This window comes from Lactuca serriola, chromosome 5 (assembly GCF_051521515.1).
Source record: "Lactuca serriola cultivar US96UC23 chromosome 5, Lser_US96UC23_V15, whole genome shotgun sequence".
Lineage (NCBI taxonomy): Eukaryota > Viridiplantae > Streptophyta > Magnoliopsida > Asterales > Asteraceae > Lactuca > Lactuca serriola.
Window position 1 is genome coordinate 325,099,450 of NC_136412.1, and position 11,087 is coordinate 325,110,536.

Genomic DNA, 11,087 nt, shown 5'->3' on the forward strand with positions numbered 1-11,087 from the left:
ATAAATTGCTTCATCAAAACATATTACCAACAAGAAGCATACAATTTGAGGTCAACCCCCCTTTTTTTGTCCAACCTAAGACTTGGTATTTTTTTACCCCGATTGAAAGTTGTACTAGAATCATACAAAAGTAATGCCATTAGGGATGAGGGAGTCATTCCCTCCCACCCCACTCAACCCACTGCCACACCAATTTTTCTCTTTTATTTTTCTTCATCTTTCCTAACCCACAACACACTGAAACCCTATCTTTTTCAACCAATTCAATTAAAAAATACAAAACAATCAAGGTAAAATCTTAATTAGCAATAGAGTTACCGTTGGTACCTCCAAGATACCACTCCCTCTTTAGTGGGTTGGGGGTGGTGGGTTGTTTATTTGGTTTCACTAACCAGCTTCATCCTCTCTCTACTTTCTCTCATTTTCTCTTGTATCATGTGTTTTATGACTTGTACCTTAGTTGTTTTGTATTTTTTTAATTGAGTGGTTTGAGTTGGTTGAGAAAGATAGGATTTTCGTATGTTGTGGGTTGGGAAAGATGAAAAAAGAGAGACAAAAACTGATGTGACAGTAGGTTAGGAGGGAATGACTCATTCCTCCATTAGTGATCACAGTCATACCAAATTACACAAAATAGACATTCAAAGTGCCACAAGATCATTAAGGTTAAGGTCTTGATTCGAAATTGGGAAATTGGCGTTTGGAGATGGTAAATTGTCACCAACATCCGATTAAAACAAAAGACAATGCCAAAGTGATAGGTTAAAGCAAAAGACAACAGGGTTTTTTAGCTTCACTGATCTTGCATCCTTTAGAGTTTCCACGAGAAATCCTAATTTGCTTATTTAAATAATATTTTTTATAGTTTTTAAGTAAATGGGTCAACCTTTTCACCTACAATAAATATATCAACGAATAAAAAATTATTTTAAGAGTGGAAAGAATCTCACCCATTGGAAGCTTGTGTAGCAGTTCAAGATACTATAAGAAATGTAGCTTCCACTCATCAAAGAAGAGTCGCATGTAAAATCGTTGTAATTATGTAATTTATGTGAAAAAGATCGAAAATTACATTCAGATTTCTATATACTAGAATTTACTTGAAAATAATCAAAAGCTACATTTAATTTACTTGAAAATATTGAAACCCGAAGAAATTCAAATGTACTCAAAATCAACAAACATGTAAAAAATCAAATGTATTCAGAAACCACCAAACTTGTACTATATAAAAAAAATCCGTAACATGCAGCTAAGCTGGTTCCGCAGTCGATCTGATTCCAAAACTAAGCATGTATCCAATATTTATATCTAATTAGGATGGAATGATAAGAATTATAATAAAATTTAAGAAAATGGAAACAAAACCAAAATGAAATCAAGATTACCTCCAAGTGTAGCAATGAAATTGATTTGTATTTGGATGACACTATTATAATTGGGTAAAATGTTAAAAGTATAATATTCCAATAAGATGTAATGAAAACATGATGTTATTATAAACATATATATGCAAGTATGTTGCTATTTCTTATACTTAACCCTTAAAACGATACCTTGCGAATATGAAGTGTAGAATTTTGTGATTCAATAGTCGGAGTTGGTGGCCTTTAATGTTCTCCTCAAAATCCTTTATATCCAACCAATTTGTTGAACTTAAATTATACTAACACCTTTATGGTCTTTCAGATCTGACTTCCTTGAGGCATACATCCAACCACCACACTGGCTAGGGGTGTCAATTTATGACACGACACGACAAAAATACACGACACGAAACGAAATCGGGAGAAAATCAAAATTCGAATTCGTTTTCGTGTTGTGCTCGTGTCAAGTTTAAAAAACACGATGTCGTGTCGTTTTCGTGTTTGCAAATCCACACGAAATTGACACGATTGAGTATGTATTTATCGTGTTATATATGATTAAATACGAATTAAATAAAATAATAGTTATGTAACATTATCTTTGTCGTGTCGTCATTTTTTAATAAGTTCGTTTTCATGTTAATGAAAAAAAACACGACATCGTGTCGTGTCGTGTTCGTGTTACAAAAAACTTTGTCGTGTCAGACAAAAACACGACACGACGGTCTGATTTGACAGACCTAACACTGGCTTTCTTGCACTTTTACATTTTGATATCAAAGTTTCCATGGTGGATTGTCTTAGGGTCTTCACTGAACATTTGTATAATAAAACCTCCATCAATGCTTGTTTTGAACTTTTTTTCTTAATTAGAAGACCTTATACGTACAGTAATTTGTTTCATTAAGAATTACCTCAGATTGCAAAATTTGGATAAGGACCAATCAGTGTTGATCCAATGACCTGAAGTAGAACTCCACAAAGTCAGTAGGTTCATATTTTTCCAGTAACTTACCTTTTTTTAATCACTATAAACATAACCACTTCTATAGCAAGAAAACAATGGACAACTATTGACTCATATAACAAATATTCAGAACAAAAATGACATCCATCCAATACAGTCATATTAATTGGTTATGAAATGATAAGTTATAGGTGAACTATTATGACAAAATGGAAGAAGTGGCCTAAGCATTTCATCGAATAACTGGTGGGCAGAACTTTAACCCTATAGTGAACATGTTACTCTTATCGACAAAACATCCGGCTGTCATAAATGAAATGGATATCATATCATGGTGTAATATTGAGGATACTCGCACCCCTTAAGAACTTCACATTCCTGAAAACATAGAGAATCGATCATTCAGTTCAAATTTAGTTCGATTAAAGTCATTGGATATGCAGAGAGTTATACACATGTACATACCTGGAACAATATGTCACCATTTCCTATCAGAAGATATATAAATCAAACAATTTACTTAAGAAACTCCAAACCAAAGACATTAATACGAGAACGGATGGAAAGACCAACAAACATATACAGTATGTGATAATAGTAAAAAAAAGCCAACAAAACTCCAAAAAAAGACAACAAAACATTGAATTCCACAATTTCACTCAGACAACGGCGATCAAACACCGATATGGCTGCAAACACCGGTTGCATATTCCGATCGGATATGCCTTCCGAGTTGCTCTGCTCAAAAACAATGATGGATCTGAATTTTTTTCGTAGATAAAACTCATCATCGCCTCAATCTTGCTATAGAACAATCAAAATCGGAACCCATCAATGGAGTCACAAATCAAATACATCATCGCCTGGTAAAGAATAATCAAAATCGGAACCCATCAAAGGAAGCAATCAAAATCGGAAGACATCAAAGTATACAATATTTTGGTGAATTAATTTTTGGCTACATACCGAAGAAACCAAAATCCTGAGAAACAAAGAACGATGGAAGAAGGAATTAGAAAATAAGAGAAAGAGGAAGCGAGATACGAACATGAAGCAGTCAATTGCTGATGCAGACCTAGAATTAAAGACGTGTGTCCCCATTGACGGACGAAGACAGACGAAGAATGAAAGGAAACACAACTTAATGGTGGGGTGGTCAAAAACTAAAAGGAAAGAATCAAGGGACTAAAACTTATAAATCAAAAACTACCGTGCCCAATTTCCAAAGTGCACAAAATGCACTATTCATAAGCATTAGGGGTTTAATATATGTATATAATGGGTTGAAAATCTCAACCCAACCCGTTAATTTTGGGTTGGGTTCGGGTGGAGTTAGTGGATTGGATCGATTTTTGTTGGCTCTAGTCAAAGGTATCCAATCTTTTCTCTAAACTACTTAGTTAATCCTGATCTCATTCTTTGCACAAATCGTTTGATATTAGATTTCATATTCTCTTCTTGATCTGTTGACTTTTTCCCTTTTTACTTTTGAAAAGCTCTGGAAAAGATTTAGTGCAAAAACTACAACTGAAACCAACCTTCTAGCGGAGAACTGGAAGTATGTTATGCGCTTAATTTCCAAGGTCTTATTCTTCTTAATATTGAATTGATGATATTTTTTTCATCATTTTTATGAAATTGAGCGGGATGACTGTATCAATTAAACAAGTTCACCAATCAACTCTTTTATTCCTTACCGTTTGGTGGATAGAACAGAACAGAATGGTAACAAAATTTTTCAAATGGCGTTTGGTAGGGATAGAATAAGCAGAAAAGAAGTTTTAGTCCTACCCAAAAAGGTGGAACATAATGGAACTAAAAACGATAGACAAAAATAGGGAAAATGTCTTAAAAGCCCAACGAAGTTTCCAAACCATTAAAAAAACCCAATCATGTTTTTTTTGTTCAAAAAAACCCAACGAACTTAACATTTTATCTAAAAAGTCCAACAAAGTTCCAAACCGTTCAAAAAATCTCAATTTTGTTTTGTTTAAGTTTGTTGGGTTTTTTTTTGAACAGTCAAAACATGATTGGAGTTTTTTAAACGTTTTGAAAACTTTGTTGGTCTAACAAGTCATTTTCCCGATACGGTAATAAGCCACGTCATCTGTTTCTCTTATTTGACTTTCAGGATAGCGTAACTTAGTTGGGCTTTTTAGACAAAATGTTAAGTTTGTTGAGTTTTTTTGAACAAACAAAACATGATTTGGGTTTTTTGAACGGTTTGGAAACTTCGTTGGGCTTGTAAGTCATTTTCCCGACAAAAATACCCTACAGTTCTATTATCTTCATCATACCGTCCATCATTATTTCCCCCTATTTCGTTATTTATTTTTATTCCTTTTTTGCTGCATTCTGCCTAATCTTCATGTTAACATATTCAAGCTTGATGAAGATAATAGGGGGAAGATAATAAAAATAAAAATAAATAACGAAATTTTTTTTATTGTACAGGTCTTTTAGCAAAAAAAAAAGAATTTCACAATAGAAAATAAAGACCTGTCTATCATACCGTCCATCATTCTTTTTTTCGTTGGGCTTGTACAGGTCTTTATTTTCTATCGAGGGTCTTCAACGTTCTTTAAGTGTTGAACACGTGATATTGACTTGGTCTAATTCTTTTCCTTTAAGTATTAAGTCCCTAAAAAGATTTCACAAGAGAAACTATGGCATTCCAAGATAATGAATAAATCCAAGATCTTGGACTTGTTCGGGATGTTAGTTCAAGTTCAAGATGTAATAAGTTAAAAATTCTACCTCTAATAACTACCCTTAGAAATCTCCAATCCAGGAGGGATTTGGAGATTTCTTGGTTTTGGAAACTTAGTGATCATTACACGCTGAAGCGATGGGTTAACTATTTGATTTCCCAGGAGATTTGAATTTTCTCCGGTTGATTAGGTATATTCCTATACTATAAATTGATTTTGGAGGTTTCTACTTTCTAACGAACAACTTATTCTTCTAGGTGAGTTTACTCTTTTCTTTCTTTTGTTCAGTGTCATAGATAAAACTATTGTTATCTCTAAAGCTCATAATGCGGGATTCGTCTATAAGGATTTTAGCGATTAATGCATTCTTTCTTGAAGTCAAAAGGAAATTAGTAATTTTTTAGATATCAAAATCGAGTCTCTTTGTTCAGGAGGGAGGTTTCCTTCACAAACAGTTTTCAGACCTTATGATGTGAGGCAAAGAACTGAGTTTATATCAGCACCTTGGATATGTTTTTATTATCTCCCCTTTCAAATATGACTTTCTTTTCCTTTTCTAACTCTAATATGACAATTCTTTGAAATAACTCATTTCTCTTGTGTCCAAATAATGCCTATGGTTTGGCGTGTGTTGTTGTGGATCAACCATCTTAATGAGGTTGAGAACCTTGATATTGGATTATCTGAGATCGCTGACGTTTATGACCTTAGAAATTTTGGTTCTTCCCACATTAGTTTTAAAATAATAACCGGGAAGGACCATCTTTTCCTTAACATATCTTCTCATAATGTTGGCGGCAAAGAAAGTATTTCTTTGTCAATAGGAAATCTTTGGAAAATGGGGATTCTTTTCCTACCGTGTGGATCAAAAAGGGTAGGACCTTTATTTTGTTCCAAGTTTTTCAAACCATGAGAAGGTGATCTTAATTACTTTCTTTTCTTCCAGGAATTTTTAAGTGGTCTCTGGAAAAATGACCTTCCAAGGTTCTTGAAGAGCAGCAATTAAAAGAAGGTCCAAACTCTCCTTCTGTTGATCGAATCATACCATGTCTACCAGTAAAGGCTTCGATTTATTCTTTTCCAACTATTTTGATCTTTATTAGATAATAAATGTTAATCTAAGCTAATCTTGATATTTGTTATAAAACGACAAACAAATCATTCCCAACATCTTCATTCCTTATATCGTTTTATGACAAAGAAACAGAAGGTTTTCATATACATACAACTGAAAACTCACTACAAATAACCTAATCTACTCTCAACTATGAACACTCAACCTAATCTACTCATCTTCTTTATACAATCTGTTTATCACAAATGGATTACAACGAAAACAAAAGAACAAGATCTCGATATGAATGAGAGAGACTAAACTGCTTCAAAACCCTAATGTTCAGATCTAAAATCGGATGAATGACTCACTCTATCTCATCCAGAAAATATCTCCTTTCTTTTATACTCCGGTTTTACCTGGATATAAGAAAGATCCAACAATAGGATCCGCGTGTGTACCTGTACACCATATTTCATACAGCCCCCTGCAATCTTCAACTTATAACAAAATAATACCTTACATATAAATATTTGATTGACACACATTAATATTTCAACATCCCCCCTCAATCAAATATTTATTATTTTTCTATACAAAAAAACATCAACTAGACCCAACCTTTTTAGAAAAAACTCATGTTGTTTAACACTTAATGACTTTGTAAGACAATCAGCATTTTGATTACAAGAACTTATTTTTACTAATTTCAACACACCACTTGAAATTTTTTCCCTAATAAAATGAAGATCAACTTCAAAATGCTTGGTTCTTTCATGAAAAACCGGATTAAGAGCTAGCTTAATAGTTGAATCATTATCACAATATACTGATACAGGAATAATATCTTTAATATTTAATTCAAATAGAACTTTCAAAACCCACAATATTTCACATGTAATAGAACCTAAGGCTCTATATTCTGATTCAGTTGATGATCGCGATACTGTAGATTGTTTTTTTTACTTTTCCAAGAAATCAGAGAATTATTGAAATAAACCAAATAACCAGTTACAGATTTTCTGGTGGTAAGACATTTAGCCCAATCTGCATCTACAAATCCTTTTAATTCAAAACCATCATGTTTTGTTAAAGCAATACCTTTCCCAGGACTGTTTTTTAAGCATCTCAAAATTCTAAAAGCAATTTTTAAATGAGATTTTCTAGGCTTATGCATGTACTGACTAAGAACTTGAACTGCATAAGAAATATCAGGCCTTGTGATAGTAAGATAAATCAGCTTTCCTATAAGTCTTTGAAATTCAGTTTTATTACTCAACAATTCATCCTTTTTATCAAAATCTCCTGAACTTATCACAAAATTAGTTTCTAGTGGTGTAGTTACAGGTTTACACCCAAGCATACCATATTCATGTAAAAGTTCAAGACAATATTTTCTTTGATTCAAACACAACCCACATTCAATATTTACTACTTCTATTCCTAGAAAGTATTTGAGTGTTCCTAAATCTTTAATTAGGAATTGACTTTTCATAAATTCTTTTACTTTCTTAAGTTCAAATTCATCACTACCAGTCAAAATAATATCATCTACATACACCAAAAGAACAGTAATAGAACTATCACATTTTCTAATAAACAATGAATAGTCATTAACACTTTGTTGAAAACCAAACACAAACAATGCAGCACAAAGTTTTTCATTCCATTTTCTAGGTGCCTGTTTAAGACCATATAAAGACTTAGTCAATTTACAGACTCTAAGATCATTTTCAGAATAATAACCAGGTGGAAGACACATATATACATCTTCAGAAAGATCCCCATACAAGAAAGCATTATTTATGTCTAACTGATATAATGACCATGAGTAATGAACAGACAAAGAAATAACAATACGAACAGTTACTATTTTTGCAACAGGAGAGAAAGTCTCCTCAAAATCAATTCCCTCTCTTTGATTATAACCTTTTGCAACTAACCTAGCTTTATATCTCTCAACCTCACCATTAGATTTATATTTAATTTTATACACCCATTTACATCCAATTGCTTTCCTGTTTTTTGGTAAATTAGTTATTTCCCAAGTATTATTCCTATGTAAAGCTTCCATTTCCTCATTCATAGCCTTGACCCAATTTGGATCAGTTACATCTTCACTAAAATTTTTAGGTTCAATTGTTTTATTCAAATTTGAAACAAAACATTTAGTTTCAGAATTAAGACAAGAATAATTCACAGTTCTTTCAATACCATACTTATATTTACCTTCTACCACATAATCAGCAAACTTAACTGGCATTCTTGACTCACGTCTAGACCTAGAGGGACCTAAAGATTGCTCAATTGAAGGTAAAAAATGAGACTGACTATTTTCCTCAGACACACTAGAAGAAGAAGGAACCGAGGACACAGTAGGAGGCACAACTGCCTCGCCACTTCAGTTAATAGCCTCATTACTGACATCATCCAAGTCAATGGCTGCATCGGCACCATCCAACCGGGATTCAATTCTCAACTCATCAGGATTAATAGAATCATTTTGATAATCATTAGTGTCAAAGTCATCATAGGAAAAAGGATCACTAGGGCCTGAAACACTTGTCACTTTATCAACAGAAGTTGATTTTAGTTTAAATGGAAAGACGGATTCATAAAATTTCACATCCCTGGATACAAAAGATGAGTTAGAATCAAGATTGAGAAGCTTATAAGCCTTTTTATCAACAGAATATCCTAACAAAACACATTTCTCAGCACGTTCAGAAAATTTATCACCTATATTAAGTTTAACAGCAAAACATAAACAACCAAAAACTCTAAGATGATCAAAATTAGGTGCCCTTTTAAAAACCAACTCATAGGGAGAAAACCCATTTAAAATAGGAGAAGGCATCCTATTTATTAAAAAAACTGAAGTTAAAATAGCATCACTCCAATATTGAACAGGAACTCCTGATTGAAAAAGAAGTGATCGTGCCACATTGAGAATGTGTCTATGCTTTCTCTCCACAACTCCATTTTGTTGTGGAGTGTAAGCACAAGAAGTTTGGTGTAAAATCCCATTTTCAATACAAAAATAATTCATTTGATTATTAACAAACTCAGTCCCATTGTCAGATCGAATCACTTTAACTTTTACATCAAACTGAGTTTGAAGAATATTCACAAAAGATTTAAAACAACAAAAAACTTCACTTTTTGATTTTAAAAGAAAAACCCAAGTTGCCCTAGTAAAATCATCCACAATAGTCAGAAAATATTTAAAACCTTCAACTGAAGCGAGTCTATATGGTCCCCAAACATCTAAATGAACTAATTCACCAATCATAGTAGAAGTATGTTGACTATGAGGAAATGATTCCCTGGTTTGTTTAGCCTTATGACAAACATCACAGGGTGGAAGTGATTCATTACCAAGTTTTAATTTTTCTTTCAGATGTCCTAGAACTTGATCAGCTGGATGACCAAGTCTACTGTGCCAAGTAAATTTAGAAACATAACATCTAGTATTAGAAAAATCAGAAGAGTTACCTGAGGGGATACAGTCAAGATAGTACAGCCCCCCAGATTCCCTACCACTCTCCACCATCTCCTTTGATAGTGAATCCTGGATTTTGCAATTATTCTCAGAAAATACAACTTCACACCTACTATCTTTACACAACTTATGTACAGACACAAAATTAACATTAAAATCAGGTACATCAAAGACATCAAACAAGGTGAGACATGAAGACAACTGAAGATTTCCTATTTTATTCACAGGTGCAGATGACCCATTGGGATGTTTCACAAACAGATTAAGACCTGACACATTCACTGCATCTCTAAGTTGGGACTCAGAGGAAATCATATGTTGATTTACCCCTGAGTCAATAATCCAACTTTGAGAACTATCAGTACTAGAAAAGGAGTTACAACAATGAAACAAGGATGTACCTGCCATATTACCAGCTGCAGTAACATCCTCACTGGAAGACTTCTCATTTATCAACCGAAGAAATTTATTATATTGTTCACTAGTGAGATAGTGAACATCACTATTATGAACAGACTCAGAGTGAACATTAGAATTAACATTATTAGACTCAATAGTAGAAGAGTTCACAAAAAAAGTTCCAGTTTTTTTATTATTATTTCCATTTCTGAATTTAAAATCTTTTGGATAACCAATCAATTTATAACATCTATCAATAGAATGGCCTTTAACACCACAATTTTTACATTGCAACTGATTTCTTGACCTATTCTGATCCTGTGACTTCTTAAATTCACTTGTTTTACTATTGAAAGCTGACACTTGAGTTTTAGAAGAACTTGAAACCCCTAAAGAACCATGTTTTTGAAGAGACTCTTCTCTTGATAAAATAGAAAAAGCAGATTTAACATTTGGTAGCGGTTCCGTTAACAGAATATTACTTTTAACTTGATTATAAGTATCATCAAGACCACTAAGAAATTGCATTAATTTCATTAGTTTAGAATGATCACTAAGTTTGGTAGCAGCATCACATACACACTCTGTTAAGCTAGTTAAACCATCAAATTCTTTCCATAACGAATCAAGTTTATTATAGTAATCTGAAAGAGAAGAGCCATTTTGTTTTAAGTTGTTAATCTGCTGATGAATATTAAATATTATGGAACCATCAGCTTTGTTATAAGTTTCAAACAATTCATTCCAAATATCCTCAGCTTTATCAGAATACACATGACTAGCATAAATTGACTCAGATATTGATCCTAAAATCCAATTGCAAACAACAGCATTGACACGTTCCCATTTAGAGGACTTAGATGACTCAGTGTTATTAAGAGTAAGTGTACCATCTACAAACCCTAGCTTATTTCGAGCCTCAAGCCCTCTTGTCATAGCACTACGCCATAGGCGATAGTTCTCATTACCAGTGAGTTTAATAGTAATGATAGAGGTTACAGCATTATCAGAGGGGTGAATATACAATGGATCATCGAAATCAATTGGGGTACCTGGGGTAGTAGAATCTTTTTCTTTGGTAGACCCA

At 33.1% G+C, this 11,087-nt stretch overlaps 1 long non-coding RNA gene across 1 annotated transcript; it reads right to left on the minus strand.

The window, feature by feature from the left end:
* Nucleotides 1-2,477: 2,477 nt before the first annotated feature.
* Nucleotides 2,478-2,992, minus strand: LOC145051941 (uncharacterized). The gene is made up of 2 exons (XR_013683877.1): nt 2,800-2,992; nt 2,478-2,712 (listed from the first exon to the last, which is right to left on the minus strand). It is a non-coding gene; the product is annotated as an uncharacterized LOC145051941 (long non-coding RNA).
* Between the last annotated feature and the right edge of the window lie 8,095 nt (nt 2,993-11,087).